This window comes from Acanthopagrus latus, chromosome 20 (genome assembly GCF_904848185.1).
Source record: "Acanthopagrus latus isolate v.2019 chromosome 20, fAcaLat1.1, whole genome shotgun sequence".
In the NCBI taxonomy this organism is placed as follows: Eukaryota; Metazoa; Chordata; class Actinopteri; order Spariformes; family Sparidae; genus Acanthopagrus; species Acanthopagrus latus.
The window spans coordinates 23,237,817-23,253,535 of NC_051058.1; the positions used below are offsets into that span (position 1 = coordinate 23,237,817).

The window sequence follows — 15,719 nt, forward strand, 5'->3', positions numbered from 1 at the left end:
ATGTTTGTGGTGCCAGAACCAGGAGGCCCCCCAGGACGGTCAAAACGACCCAGATATCCTGTTCTTGTTAGGCGGCGCCCTCCAGCTGCTGTATCAGGTGTTACAGCTGTTCTAAAGACCCACAAGTTTAACAGCCTTTTGTTCAGCAGAATGCAGTTTGTTAGTAGTGATTTGGAGTTCGTTTGAGAAAATCACAGGAGATGTGAGTCTGTTGACAGAGTTTATAGTTTTCTCCCGGATAGCAACACCAACAAACCCGAGGAGGTCCCAGGACCAGACTGAGCCTGGGTTCAGGTTTACCCCACCTGTTGTCTTGAAACTGTGGAGATTTAGTCTTAGGAATTTTGGTAGAATTTTTCTTTATTTATGGGATGTTCCAGCATCTTTTTGTTTCTAAACTCAAACATGCTCTGGCGATGAGGAGTTTTGCAGTCCACAGATATATCGTAAATCGCTCAGGACGGGAGGGTGACGCAGCGTTGGAGGAGGCAGATGGAGCTGAAGGTCGGACAGGAGACGAGCTGCAGGACACACCTGAGAAACACACTCGTATACTTCATGCTTCATTAGATTCAACAGTAGACTGTACGTGTTGCTGTGGGAGCGTGTGGACTGGAGAGAGCTTCAGCCTGAGTCTGGTTCTGGTGGGTTATTAAGTGATCAGAACCACACACACACACACACACACACACACACACACACACACACACACACACACACAGAGCGCAGTGGGAGTCACACAGGTGGAGGCTTCAGCAGTGTGAAGGTTTCACTGCTGGTCTTTGTGGATCTTTAGGGGGTCTGACTGCGAACAGAAAAATCAATGACAGAGAGAGTTGAGGAGGAGGAGGAAGAGGGGGAGGAAGAGGAGAGGGGGAGGAGGAAGAGGGGGAGGAGGAGGAGGAAGAGGGGGAGGAGGAAGAGGAGGAAGAGGAGGAGGAGGAGGAAGAGGAGAGGGGGAGGAGGAGGAGGGGGAGGAGGGGGAGGAGGAGGAGGGGAGGAGGAGGAGGAAAAGGGGGAGGAGAGGGGGAGGAGGAGGAGGAGGAAGAGGAGAGGGGGAGGAGGAGGAAGAGGAGAGGGGGAGGAGCAGCTTCACTCTGCAGGGAGGTGGAGGGGCGATGAAGGACGGAGGCAGTGGTGATGATGATGGTTAAGGATGAAAATCTACTGAATGTCATTCAGGTTTTCTCCTTCATCCACACGAGGAGCTCGTTTTCACCTGAATATGAAGCTTTTCAAAATGATTTCTCTTTAGCGGATAAATGAAAAAAAACAAATGACGATTTCCTTTAACAGAGAGTATTTTAATTATATGTACATATTTTATTAGTTACATTTAATATTGATTGCAGTCAGTGAATACATGTAATGGCTTTGTCTCATTAAATCAATTAATGCAGACGTATATGAACATCTGGTGTGTTTAATCATTTATTCCATATACAGTCGAGGGGAACGCTGACATTATTATTCAGTCATATACATCCAAGTAATGCAAATCTATGATTGGCCAGAGATTCATCTGTGTTATGTTGATCCCTCCTGAATCTTTATTCATTTCAGAAAATCTAGTTTTTCTGGGACTGATGTCAGACAGAGAGCGAACCAGCAGAGTGGACGTGATCGTGACAACAACAAAGACACATTAATCATAATCGCACAAAAACATTCCGTTCACTTCTCCATGCTGCGGTTTAAAAGAGCCTCGCTCCAGTCTTTGTGCACGTGAGATGATTTTATTGGATGTTAATCACAACCAAAAAATCATTTCACAGAATTGTTTTTGTCCTGACAAGAGGAAGCTGTTAGTCCTGACAGCAGCTTCACTCCTGAAATATTCTATCAGTCTCTTTGCTGTGTTTGTGTTTCAGTGCAGATCTGATCACATCTGGATTATTTTCTATGAATAGTGACATTCATGCTGCAGATCTTAGTGTGTTTCCTGGTGTGTGTGTGTGTGTGTGTGTGTGTGTGTGTGTGTGTGTGTGTGTAATCCACTGCTGCTCACCTGCAGTGTAATCGCTTTATACAGCAGCCGAATCCGTCCGTCGGAGGGCACAGTCGGGGTTCGCTCTGCTCTTTCTCAATTACAGTTACTCCATTTTCTATACAACAATGAATCTCCTCCAGTTTGAGCAGCGGGAAAGATCATTTAGTTTCAACGTGTTCAGATATTTGTGTGAACCTGTGGAGCTTCACTCAGCAGCTCTGTCAACATCTCCTCTGCAAAAGTGGTGAAATGCACAGTTATCAGATGCTCGGATACAGAAGCTGTCTGTGTTTAACAGTCTGTTGGAGCTCCAGTTCATAATTTTGTGACGTGTTCTTAATCTGTGACTCAGTGCAGGTTTGAACCCTGACTGTAGGCGTGTAGTCGTCCACCACAACTGATAAACTCCAGGATGACCTCCGGTAACATGTTGACATCACGCAGCCAGACGAGACAAAGACGTAAGAAGCCGTAAGAAGCCGTAAACAGACAGAGAGGGAGGCTGGAATGTGGAGAAAAGGCGTGTTAGTGTCTCGTATCTGCAGAGAGTTTCTGATTTTCTCTCTTTGTTGCTGCTCGGGACGCTTTACCAACCCAACATGTGTCTATTTGACGTCCTGGGAATGAGACTCAACAATCAACTGTCTCTGTGGTGCGTTCAGGAGCAGCTGGGACAAATCCTACTGATTCTACCTTTAACTTTAATAGTCTTTGAATTCTATTAATATGACGTGAGCTTCAGTTAGCTTCGAGCACAAATGTCCTTCAGAGGGAGACTTTTTACTCTGATACTCTGAGTCCATGTCAGAACTTCTACTTTTACCAGAGTCTGTTTAAGAATCTGAACTTCTCCTGGAGGACAGGATCAGGACTGTTGACTCCTCTCCCATCCCATCAGTCTGAAGAGTAGCAGCAGGCCGACTGTTAACAGGAAGGAGCCTCTGATTTAATGAACAATGTTAACAACCTACTTTTCCTTCTGTTGGCTGCAAGAGAAACAGCAGGTCCTGTTAGGAAATGAGGAAAACCTGCAGCTCCTGAGCAGCACTTTGACAGGGTGGATTTTCTCTCTTTGAGAGAAATAAATGAGCAGGTCCAGGAGCAGCTAATGGATGTTTTTTCTCTTACTTTTCCCTTTCAAATAAATTGTGTTACTCTGCTGCGGTTCAGCAGCTGCTGCAGCATTTTTCACAAGCTAGCGACCGGCCGAAATGTCACAGTGCACCTCAGCTGATGAATCCTGATTGGATCCAATGACCCAGCTGACAGGACAGCAGTTAGGTCACGATGACATCACCCTTTATCTGCATCACCATGGTGACACATCGATTCCTCATCCGAGCGGGGCGGCGGCTCGGTAACAAGACAAACTTTTGGTGGTTTGTCTTAAAAAAATCTGAACCTCTGACTCGGCAGCAGCTCTGAGTGATGTGAATTCTCTCCCTCTGCTTCTGAGAAAATATAATTCGACACTGAATCACTCGAGGTTTGTTTGTTTTCTATGTTAACTTGAAAATGCTTCAGATTCTTCAGTGGCTCATCTGGGGTCTTTTTTTGTCACCACAAAGCCAGAGGACTCCTGCATTCACACTCAATTTCACTCAAGCCTCTGAGCATCTGGGTCATGAGCCCGAGACTCAAAGTTGTACCAACATTAAGTCATCATAGATTTGTAGGTCAGCAGTCGGACCAGAGGCGGCTGAGCAGAACCCCGACACCAGAGAACACATTTCCTGTCCAGTGCTGCACGTTGGAAAATGTGTGGATTTGTTAAACAGCACGTTAATCGACATGTTGTGTCTCAGAGATCTCTTCATAACTTCTGTGAGCATCAAAACAGCTTCTGGTTGTTTATGACGGGAGTAAAGAACAGAGTTTCATGCATTCTCACATGTGAACTAAAAACATTGACCTATGTGAATTATGTCAGGTGTGAACTGTGTGTCACGTATAAATGACAGTTCCCACACATGAAAATATAAATTTCACATGTGAATTACAAACTCACATCTACGACTGATTTTCATATGCAGAGTATAATTTCTACATGTGAAACGAGACATGGCACATGAAGTCGCATCCACTTTTAATCAGACTTCCACAGTTTTTAGTGGTTTTAGTTAGTTTTGTGTGAAAATGCATTAAAATGTCAGAAGTGGAGTGACGTGTCCCGTCACATATGAATACATGTTTTCCACATGTGAGTGTACAGATGTTCCCATGTGGAAGCAGCCTCACCACTGTGTGTTCTGTTGTAGACAATAAGATGCTGTGAGAGAATGTTGGTTCAGTTGTTGTCAGCCCTCCGGTACCAGATCCAACGGGTCAGATCCAGAGGTCCTACACATGGCCGCTGTAACATAAATACTGTATTTTGCCGGTAGCTCTGCAGTGAGTGGCTGCGTGTTGGGATCAATATGAGGACGTGTCAGTGATGGTCGGACACATGTGGCACAGCTCTGCAGGACTTTTCTCTCTCTGGTGCTGAAGCATCCGGCCGCCTCCAACCTCCATCCTGTCCTTGTGATTACCACAACACACACACACACACACACACACACACACACACACACACACACACACACACACACACACACACGCTGTAGATGGTCAGACAGGCAGCTTTATGTCGCTGTCAGTGAAGATGAGTTAAGAGTTTTACCTCCAATAAAAACAGAGTGACATTGGTGCAGCAGCGTGCTCACGGAGATCACACACACACACACACACACACACACACACACACACACACACACACACACAATTTATGTATGCAGTGAACACACACACACAGAATTTATGTATGCAGTGAACACACACACTGACAGTGACGGGCTGAGCTGCAGCACAGTAAGCTGAATGCAGCCTGAGGTGTTGAGCTGAATGACAAATGTTTACCATAGAGCTGATAATACTGAGGACACACACACACACACACACACACACACACACACACTGCTACAACCTCTTACACTCTGTAACTCTGTGTGTGTGTGTGTGTGTGTGTGTGTGTGTGTGTGTGTGTGTGCGACAGCGTCAATGGATTTTGCAGGAACACTGTCTCAGTGTGTGTCTACATGCACTCTAGTATCATTTTATAGTTATTCGAGTGTCCTGTTCACATATTTGCGGATGTAAACACTGAATCCTGGTCGCAGCTGATAAACCTTCATCCTGTTCAGAGACCCGAGCATTTAATCTGGTTTTATTACTCGTCACGCTGACACCCCTCTGCGCTGGAACCGGAGGTTTGGTACCAACAATAATACAAGTGCTTATAAATGTCTTGGTGTTGATGATATTATCGGGACCCTCGAGCTCACTTCCTGTTAACTGATGCCTGTAGAGCCAGGCAGTAAAACCTGGAGATGAGTGAGCATGTGTGCTAACTCTGGGACATTAAACGTCCTCACAGCAACACAGAGATTCATCTACTCACTGGTCCGTCTTTACAGGCCACTTTAGTTCCACACTGTTCTAACTCTGACTTTACAACTTGTACATTGATCAGTTTATAGAAAACCTGGATAGTAATTGTGCAGTAAGACTCTTAGTGGTGGAGACGTTTAATCATGTGAGCGTGATGTCGTCTGTTTGTAGCCTAACATTAGCTTCTTACTGCTACACAGTTAATTTGATGTTTGTCTGTGGAGATTATCTGGATGAACAGAACCTGAGAGGATCAGAACCTTCAGATTATTTTCTGTAATAATCTCACAGAGCGATGCTAGCTTCAGTGTTAGCTACAGAAATGTGTCATCGCTACACCACTCTGTATCTACATATACAGCATGACCACTTTGTTGTTATTGTACAGACCTCCTCCAAAATCTGCTACGAAGACCAGAGACGAGGACTCGAGCTGGAACACTTACGACCTTCATTACCGACACAGACCTTGTGGTCGGGTTGTGAAGCAGCGGAACACGAGTGTTGTTTCTCTGTCAGCGGAGCCTTCCAGCAACTCAGAGACCTCGCAGACCTCCACACCCACACATCACACCTCCCGTCTCCAACACATGTAAAAATAGAAAGTGAGACTTCATGGTCGAGCATATCAGAGGTCCAGTCCACACACACACACACACACACACACACACACACACACACACACACACACACACACACACCTCAACTCTGAACACAACAGTTCAAACAGTTCAATAACTTGGATTCTGTGACCTGGTGAGTTCAGTACCGCTGGACACAACCGGTCCTCTGACTCTAACCTACCCTGAGGAGGATCTGAACTATGTCGGGTAACACCAGAGAGGGTTCTGCTCCTGGTGGTGTGACCCGTCTCCCGCTCCTCACCTCCTGCCTCTGATCCGATCCGACCGTCCACAGATGAGGACGCAGCAACAGCCCACTCAAACCCACACATCCAGCTTTAAAACAATGATAACATGGTTGTTGATATTAATGAATAATTTGTTGTATCCTGTAACTCTATCAGACACTGATGTTAGCGGGTGAGCAGTGGATGCTAACGTTAGCTGTTCTCAAACAGACGCTAGCTGGTTATCAAAACTGTTGTTTTCATCTTAAAATGTGTTCAGATTTTCACTGTCTGTCTTCTGTTGGTTTGATCCTGCAGTGAACCTGGGACTGTTTGTTGGTAACACTTGCTGTATTTCAGGTGTTGCTGACTGATACTGGTGCGGCTGATGGCAGCGAACACACTGAACTCTGTGTGTGATATAATATTTACAGTGTGCTGAGCAGGTGAACAGGAGCAGGTACACACACTGTGCAGCTCAGCCAGGCGGGCGTGGAACTCACCTCAGCCTCCGATGTTTGTCCTGACGATGTGCCATGTTATTGACCGACATCATCAGTATTCAGCAGCGGCACACACACACACACACACACACACACACTCACCTGTCAGACATACCTGCACATGTGTTACACACACACACGCACACACACACACGTCTTTGTGTTTTGATGCCTGGTTGTTGTCATCTCAGCTGCTGAACCAGTGAAGCTGAGAAATACTAATAACTGTCACTGTGTGTGTGTGTGTGCGTGTGTGTGTGTGTGTGTGTTTGTGCGTGTGTGTGTGTTTGTGCGTGTGTGTGTTCCGCTGCAGGCTGTGAAAGTCTGGCATCTTTGAAATGTCATGAAATAGACGTGATGTACGAGAATCGCAGCAGCTTCAGTTCACACCTCATTTTACACGTCCATAAATATGATAAGTAGGTGTAAATTACACGACAACATATCATTTGACATTTATTTGAAATCATCCCCAAATTATAACCACAATAATTACTGTAAAAAAAATGTTGTGAAGACTACGTCAGCGTGATCACCACTTGACAGTCTGCTGTTGATAACCAGCTGCTATTTTCTTTTCCAGGAAAATATGTAGAATAACTTTACTGCCGAGCCGAAGCAGGAACATAATCTTTGGTTTCACACAAGATTAAAAACAAAAAGAAAGAAAACGTCACATTGATAAAACAGAAATCTATTTCACAACAGTTAACTCTCACGTCTAAGTTAACTCTAGTTCGGTTTCTCGTCCCTGCTGTCAACACCGACCGCAAACTCCTTCAGTTCATGATTAAAAACAGTCTGTGAAGCTTCTCCTCAGCAGGACACTGAACTCAGGTCTGCAGGTCAGAAGATGAAACTAGATTCAACAGTCAGACTGTCTCACGTCCTCACACACACGTTATTAATGCAGGTATTTATTCTTACCTGTTACTAAGTTATTTGAAGAAAGCTGGAGATGTAAATGGTTTTAAAAAATGCAGGAACAAGTTGGAAACCTGGAAACATATTCAAGCAATCAGCTATTTGTTAAATCACATCAGGGTAAATTTTCAGTCATTTTGAGGTGATTGTTCTGGTAATATTAAACATGTTCTGAGTGAGGACGCTGCTGTGACGCCACCCAGAGGCCGACCCTGTCACGCCGGTGTGTTCTCGCTCTGACTGATCTCTTCTGGCTCAATTAAACCAGTTTGATCTCAACCCAAAAGCAGCGTCGCCTCCTGCCAGGGCGAAAGGAAACCCATCAGTGTAATTGAGGTAATTAAAGGGGTTTTAGTGGATGAACGGACGACCTGGTGTGAGTCCTCGGTGCCTCAGGGCTTTTATATTTCTTTTCAGCTTTGAAAGTATTCATACTTTTGAATCACAGATGTCAAAACGAGGAGAAAAGACAAACTTGACAAAGGACGTTTGAAGGTTCTGCAGGATGCACGTTGACTGCTGATCAGATAAAATGAGCATTTTCATGTTCAGTCTGGTGAAGCAGCAGGTTGGTGTTTGTGGAGTCAGCCGGTGTAGAGAGACAGACTCATCTGGCTTTATTCATGGAAATATAGAATATCTGCAGCCTTATTCTTTTAAAAAGTCATTATTGTGCTGCAGCAGTGACTCAGACGAGGACGGAGCAGATATCAGCTCTCAGTGTTTCCTCTGGAATTATTCCGACTCTCTGGTTCAATCCTGAAACTTTTTCAGTGACTTCATTGTTCAGCTGAGATACCTCAGCTCTGGTCTGAAGCCGCGGCCGTCTGTGTGGGAAAGCAGCGATAAGAAAACACTTCATGCTGAACTCCAAAGAGATTTTCAGGAAGTTGTTTGACTAGAAATGAAAGCAGGTCCACGCTGAGAGGCGGCCGAGCTTCTGCCTGTCTCTCTCCTCGCTCCGTCTCTCTGAAGGCTGCAGGCCGTCAGAACGCCTCGCATCTTCTCCTCAGACTACAACCGTGTTTATCTGCCCTCCGGCCAGCTGATTCATCTGCCGGCCTCCCTGCTCCGCCCGCTGCACCCGCTCCGCCTCTGTGGCCCTCAGCACAAACAGCCGCGCTGAGACCGAGACGAGCGAGGTGAAGGCAGAGCACAGACGCTGATGATGATGATGATGATGATGATGGTGAAACGTGGAGGGAGAGGTGATACACCGGATCACCCAGGAGGATTCTGATACCTGATGCAGTACCAGCGGCTGGCTGGGTTCTGTTCACCTCAGGCCACCGATCAATAACTCAACACGCTCCGGTGATGAAACAACCACACAAGTCTAAAACACACAAATCCTCAGTTTACACTTAAATAATTCAAATGATCAGTGGAACATCAAACTTCAGCTGCTGTTAATAATAACTCTGCCTGACTGTGTCATTCTGACTTTCCACTGTTGTCTCAGGTGAAGGAATGTAACTGAGTACATTTAAACATTCAACATTAAAAGCTTTGTTGCTCTTCTGATAAATGTCTCAGGTTTACAACACGCGTCATGACATCTGTTCACAGGCTGTCCAGATATTCTAACAACAGACAGAAATCAGAAACAAACACACGATATTAAGAAAGAATCAGACTGATTACAGTAAGAACAATTAAAAAGGCTAAAGACAAAAATAAACGGTGCGAGAGAAGAAAAGACGGACGGTGAAGTGATGCTGCTGGATATGAAACTTTAAAGCAAGAGAGAGAAACCGGAACGTAGGAAGAAGGAAAAGAAATAAATAGGAGGAGGAACGAACCGGAGGCAGAGAACCAGAGAGCGGAGAGACGTCCGAAAATAAAAGATGTGGTGAGAATACAGTGCAGGAGGGTCAGAGAGGAAGGAAGAGGAAGGAGCGAGAGCAGAGGAGAACAGCTGGAGGAAACAAACCAGATGTTCAAGTGTCCAACGGAGGAACGGAGTCCTGACAGTCGAGGAAAACCGTCTGAGATTTTAACTTCCACCTTTAACATTCTCAGTTTGAAGCGTTTTGAGTTTGTTTGGACCTACAACAGAAACTGAATCACGTCACACTCACAGAGCGTGACCTTGGTTTCCTCGCTGAGCGTGTTTCTGTAGTACAGGTGGCGATGAGGCCAATCTTGTTGAGTGCTCAGAGCGCAGAGCTCTCCTCACCTTCAGCAGCCTCGTGTGTCGAGCTGCCGCCTCTCAGGACCGACGGCGTCTCATCCACCGGCTTTATTTCCTCCCCAAGGACGCCGAGCGCTGACGGGACGTCGCTGCCACAGATTTATTCCGGTGATCGCTTCAGCTAACAGCCGCTGACTCGTCTGTTGATTCAGGACGACAAAGATCTGACCTGAGATCGTCGAGCTTTTTGTATTCTGCGCTGCGCTTCAAATCAAACAGAAGTAGAATCTGTTGTCTGTTATTCCTTCATGGTTTATTCATCAGGAGCAGAGACAGAACACACAAGACGTGTCATGGTGTTTATAGCTGATGCTAATTGGCATCACCCGTCCCTGGAACGGCTTTTATGAGATAAAATAAATTAAAATAATGAGATAAAAAGGCAGAAAATGTGTAAAGCGAGACGTAATAAAGCAAACGTGTGAGGCTTTATATTTCTTCTTTCACTGCCAGGCTTGTTTTTTTATTACATCTGATTAATATTCAGATTTAGTTTCTCCAGCATCACAAACGTTAAACAGAGTGAAAATAAACATACATAGGAATAAAAAGATAATGAGAATAATTCAAGAATAAATAAAACGCACTCACCAGTTAAATAACAATAACAATCATTATTTGATGTGCAAATGTTGATGTGTAACATTCTGACCAACTTGTTGGAGACGTTTTCAGTCCTGAGAGGATTTTTCTGAGAAAACTGAATATTTACCAAGCAGACAAACATCCCTGAGACAAAAACGAGTCACTTGTTGATTGTAATAATCAGTTAAATCTGCAGATTAGATATTTGACCGTATTTAAACTCATGTGACGCTGCGTGTTCTCGGTGAAGCCCTGCAGTCAGAGAGATGGGGACGACCTGCAGGCAGTCCGGAGTCTTTGTGGATCAGGAGGAGACAGTTCGGACCATTTCTGGAGCGTTGCATGTTTGTGAGTGCAGATGTAAATGAGGTTGTCGTCTGTGGACTCCTGCAGAGCCGCCCGCTGGAAACAGACACTCAGACGATAACCGTCCTCTGAGGAGGAGCAGCGAGACGACGGTCCGATGGTGGCATTGTTTTATTTGACTCATCCTGTGAGTCCTGTATAATAATTAAGTAATTAAATAATTAAGAATCCGTCATTGCAGCGTTTCACAAAGTTTATAAAGTTTCTTCTGAGGCAGCAACTCACAAAATGAAGAGATTTTCAAATGGAGTCTGGTGTTGCTCTCTCTCTCCTCACCTCATGCTGTCGTTGACCTGAAGTATGTTGGTGTTGAAGTTTGCTGTGCTGTAACTGTTAGACATCAGATATCCTGGATGTTCAGTTAATAAACAGCCCAGAGGATGATCTTTACCTGATAATAACACAACACTGCTTTATTCTGAGAGAACAGGACACTGTGTGTTAGTGCTAACTTGACCTCACCACACATGTCCACGTGGTGTGTATGTGTGTGTGAACAGTCACCTGTCGTCTGGTCACCTGTGTGACTGTCACTGACAGTGGAAGGTGCGACTGAAGTCTTGTTACCAGGCAGAACGACAGCGACTCATTTAACTCCAGAGTCAAACCAATTATTTCTGATTTTACACTCAGACGACCTTTGGCCTCTGTATAGTGTGTGTGTGTGTGTGTGTGTGTATACTTGTGTAGTGTGTGTGTGTGTGTGTGTGTGTGTGTGTCTGCTGTACGACTCGGTGCTGAGCTGAAATAATTCTTCAGTGTGTTGACCTTTGACCTCTCAGTGCAAAGAGTGTGTGTGCACATACAGTCAATTCGTTATGTCAGTGCCCGTGTTTGTGTGTAAAATCAAACCAGGTGTGTGTGTGTGTGTGTGTGTGTGTGTGTGTGTGTGTGTGTGTGTGTGTGTGTGTGCTGTCCTCTGGGTTTTCTTTGAAACACCTCATCAGTCGGTTCTGAGTGTCTCTAACTGCAGCAGGCGGCTCAGAGTCACGTTCAGCTCCGATACCACACACACACGCACACCTACACTCACACACACCCACACACACACACATCAGTTCAGAGCCACACGTTCTGAGGTTCTGAGCGGCGTCAGTTTGCGGCGCCGGCTGTGGACACGTCCTCAGCGTGCTGTTTGTCCAGATGCAGGCTGGCGTGGCCTTGCCTCTAACCCGAGCTGCAGGCCCCGTGCTGGGGGACGCGGCTGACAGCAGCCCCGGAGCTCCTGGATGTGAATCTGTGTTTACGCTGATGGTCACGGACTCGGTTTCATGCATGCGTCATTTTTGTGGGTGACTGTTTTTCTTTGTGTAGCCTCCACCTCCGTCTCCAGCTGTGTCTGACCTTGCCTTCTGTTTTGATTTCTCTGAGACGGCTCTGTCGTGCGTGCACAGGTTGAAAATGTTGGATTTCAGAAAGGCCCCCAAGTCGAGGAGTGTGTGTGTGTGCGTGTGTGCATGCATGCGTGTGCATGTGTGCATGCATGCGTGTGCGTGTGTGCGTGCGTGTGTGTGTGTGTGTATTCGCTGCTTCTTCAGCCTCTGGAAACGGGTTTAATTATATTTTTCCTCCTCGACTGGAGGGCCTGTTTGTAATCCAGTTATTTTGAAAAATGAGTCGTGTTCTCACTCAGCATTCACAACGAGTCGGCAGTTTCATGGTGAAAGCACCTATAGGCTGTCACAACATGGAGTCTGGTTCTGCTCCGTGTGATCCTTACAAGTTTTCTTTTTTCTTGAGGCTGTGAGAACCTGAAAAAACACATCTGGATGTGCTGCAGAAAACAACTTTTTCCTCCACAAAGCTGCAGCATCACTGGTGCTGTTGAAACCCCAAAAACTATAATCCTGCTACATAAAAATTCCAATTTAACAGCTCTGCAAACAACAGCAGTGATGGCCATGTGTCTGAGCTTCTGTTCTGTTTAAAGCCGTCTCTGTTGACATGGCAGCTCTCATCAGATTGGAGCAACAAGCAGAGATGAAGTGGAAAAACATCCTGCGCTGCGCCGCATTCATATTTCTCATATAGAGCCGCTTGAGTGCTTCAGGAATCGGCCTCGTCGGCGTGTATTTGTGTTTCAGTACGAGCTCTAAGAATACAGAACTGCAGGACGGAGGACTGTGAGTCGGTCCAAAGTGCTCGGTGTCTAAATTAAAGCCGGCGTAACCGGAGCAGAGCGATTCATCAGCCTCGTCTGTCGTTCTGATGGAGAGACGGAAAAAGAGCACGATCTGGTCGGCTGGAGGAGGCCGGCTGACGTGCTGTCCTGGTTTGACTCGACTCGGCATCCTGCAGAGGATCACAGCGGGGAAAGAAGACATTTCTGCTCCATAGTCAGTGCGGTTCTGCTCGGCTGGGGCCCGACTTCCATCACTGACAGACTGGGTGTCCCTTAAATCTGTATTACATTATTACATGGTGACGCAGGAGCAACTCGAGGAGAGAAAAATGTCTGAACCCAGAAGTTGTGCAGCTGTGCAGAGACAGCGCTTTTTATTCAGGTCTGTGTTAAAGGAAAAGTTTCCACAAAAAATTTCTGGAGCTTCACAGAACAAAATGAGTCCACTCAGCTGGTCTCGTCCTGGAGCAGAGCGTCTGAAGTTACAGCTATAGTCTAGTTGTGTCCACCATCCATCCATCACTTCTCTCCATCTTTCATCATCCGTCTCTTCACATCTGAACTACGAGACAGGAAGTTGAAGAACGAGTTGTAATCCTTCCACATCTTCACTCGACCCCGTTATTTAAATCCAGAGCCCTTCTGTCTCTCTCTCCATCTATTTTGCCTTCTTGCACTTTATAGTTGCAGTTTTATTTGTCCCGGTGGGTCGCTGGTCCAGCAGCAGCTATTAAAAGCTGCCTCGCATGAAACTGCTGTAAACTGCAGCAGCTTCAGTCAGACTTCACGTCTGTTTGGACAGGAACAGAAACACGGCAGCTGAAGACAAAACTAAAGCACATTCTGACCATCCGCATTCCCATCACAGCAGCAGCAGCTTTCAATCAGAGCCTGCTGTCTGTTTTCACCACCTGATTACACTTATTACTCCACCTCCTGTATCCTCTCCATCATCCTCTCCACCTCCACCTCCTCCACACATCACAGTCATCCAGTGATTCTCTGAATTCTCCTCCAGTTGAAGGGAATTTTCTACCATCTCTCGGTCAGAGTAAATCTCTCTGATGGCTCCTCCTCCTCCTCCTCCTCCTCCTCCTCCTCCTCCTCCTCCTCCTCTCTGGCATCTCTCTGATTTCTCCACTGCTTGTTTGTAAAGACGAGTCTCTGCCAAAGTGTTCGATAGCACGAGACCATTTCTGAGAGGACAATCAGCGATGGGAGGAAGTGTTATTGAAGTGTTTCTCAGGTCAGGAGGCGGTGCAGTCAGAACAAGTTTTCAGTCTGTTCCTGCCGCATGTTTCTCTGCTTCGATTTCCTGAAGAAATAGACGGAGAACTCACCTTGAAGTTGAAATATTTAATGGTTGGACGCATCACGACGCCACGACTGACTTCAGCTCTGTCCTCCGTCCAGACCTCAGGACACTAAAGCCACGTCCTCCAGACTTCAGCCAGGTTTCCATCCCAAAGTAGCAACATTTTTATTTTATTTTCAATTCCCAATATGCAAAAGAAAATGGAAATGTATGTGCATTTTCAATCTATGCCCGCCCCGTAACCTGCAACAGCCAACGAGTGATCTCTAGATGTGAATAACTCAACGTGCTCTGTTGTTCAAAAGCAAACAAAGATCACAATGAGTCAGAATATCATCAGGAGATGAGATTATTATAATCCCAGCTGTGTGTGTGGAGTTAAAGTCTGTCTGACATTGTGCAGCAGCTCGTATTTGAATTGCATTGATTATATTTTCAGGCCCAAAAACTCATTTTCTTTTTTCTCCCCGTGGCTGCAGCAGTCCCTTCAGGTGGAGATGTTCCAGACATCTTGTTCTTCGTTTCATGCAGAATTCAATCTGCCGTGCAGCATCTGGAGACTTTTGGGTTCTCGGCTCAAATCTGAAGTAAAGTTTGGAGAGTTGGACCAAAGTTTGGCTGCAACGCATGAATTTGTAACGACCCGACCAACAAGCAGCAGCTTCTTTTCATCACCGAGGTTCTCAATGTGGAGTTAGTCGTCGTCGTTACAGGAAGTGGTGGAGCGTCTTCTGGTTGCTCCGTCCTGTCGTCATCTTCTTCTTCTTGGGTTTCACTTTATTATCTCAGCTGACTTGGTCTGACGCTGCAGACGCACAGACGGTGTTGCGCTGTGTGTCCCGGTGTCATTAGCGATGTTAGCAGGACTCTAATCATCGCTTTTGTTTACCCATCAGCCAGCTGGCTGCTGCTCTGCTGACTGGCAATCACACACCGTGACAAACCCGCCGTCTGACTTTTCTCTTCTCTGCTCTCTAACTTGTCCTCCTCCTCCTCCTCCTCCCTCTCTCAGTCTGACACTTCTTCTCTTTGTACAGTAATGTAGAGTTTAAGGATGTTTGTGTGAGCAGTGATCCAGTCTCACAGTGTGAGCGTTAAGACGAGGTCGGGGGGAAGTCTGCTCTGATTACACTAACAGCAGCAGCTAACAGGCTAATGGTCTGCTAAAAGATCGCTGGAGGATAATTTATTCAGATGAAGTTATAAATATTGAATTGAAGCCTCCGTTCTTTTTTGTATGCTACATTTTCTTCTCCAACATCTCTCTCCTTGTTTGTGTATTCGTTCAGAGACGGGATTTGTTCCAACATAATCTCAAACAGAAAAAGTCGACTGTGTCGTTGGTGTTTCTGTAATCCGTCACTGCTCTCAGATCAGATCAGATCAGTCCGTCAACATTTAGTTTGTCAGTTTTGTCTCTGGGCTCGGAGAAGTTGAACCG

At 45.9% G+C, this 15,719-nt stretch overlaps 1 protein-coding gene across 6 annotated transcripts in view; it reads left to right on the forward strand.

Annotated features, from left to right (window-relative positions):
• The window catches only part of grid1b (glutamate receptor, ionotropic, delta 1b), a 402,507-nt gene that overhangs the window by 310,822 nt on the left and 75,966 nt on the right, over positions 1–15,719 (forward strand). The gene's annotated exons all lie outside the window — the stretch shown is intronic.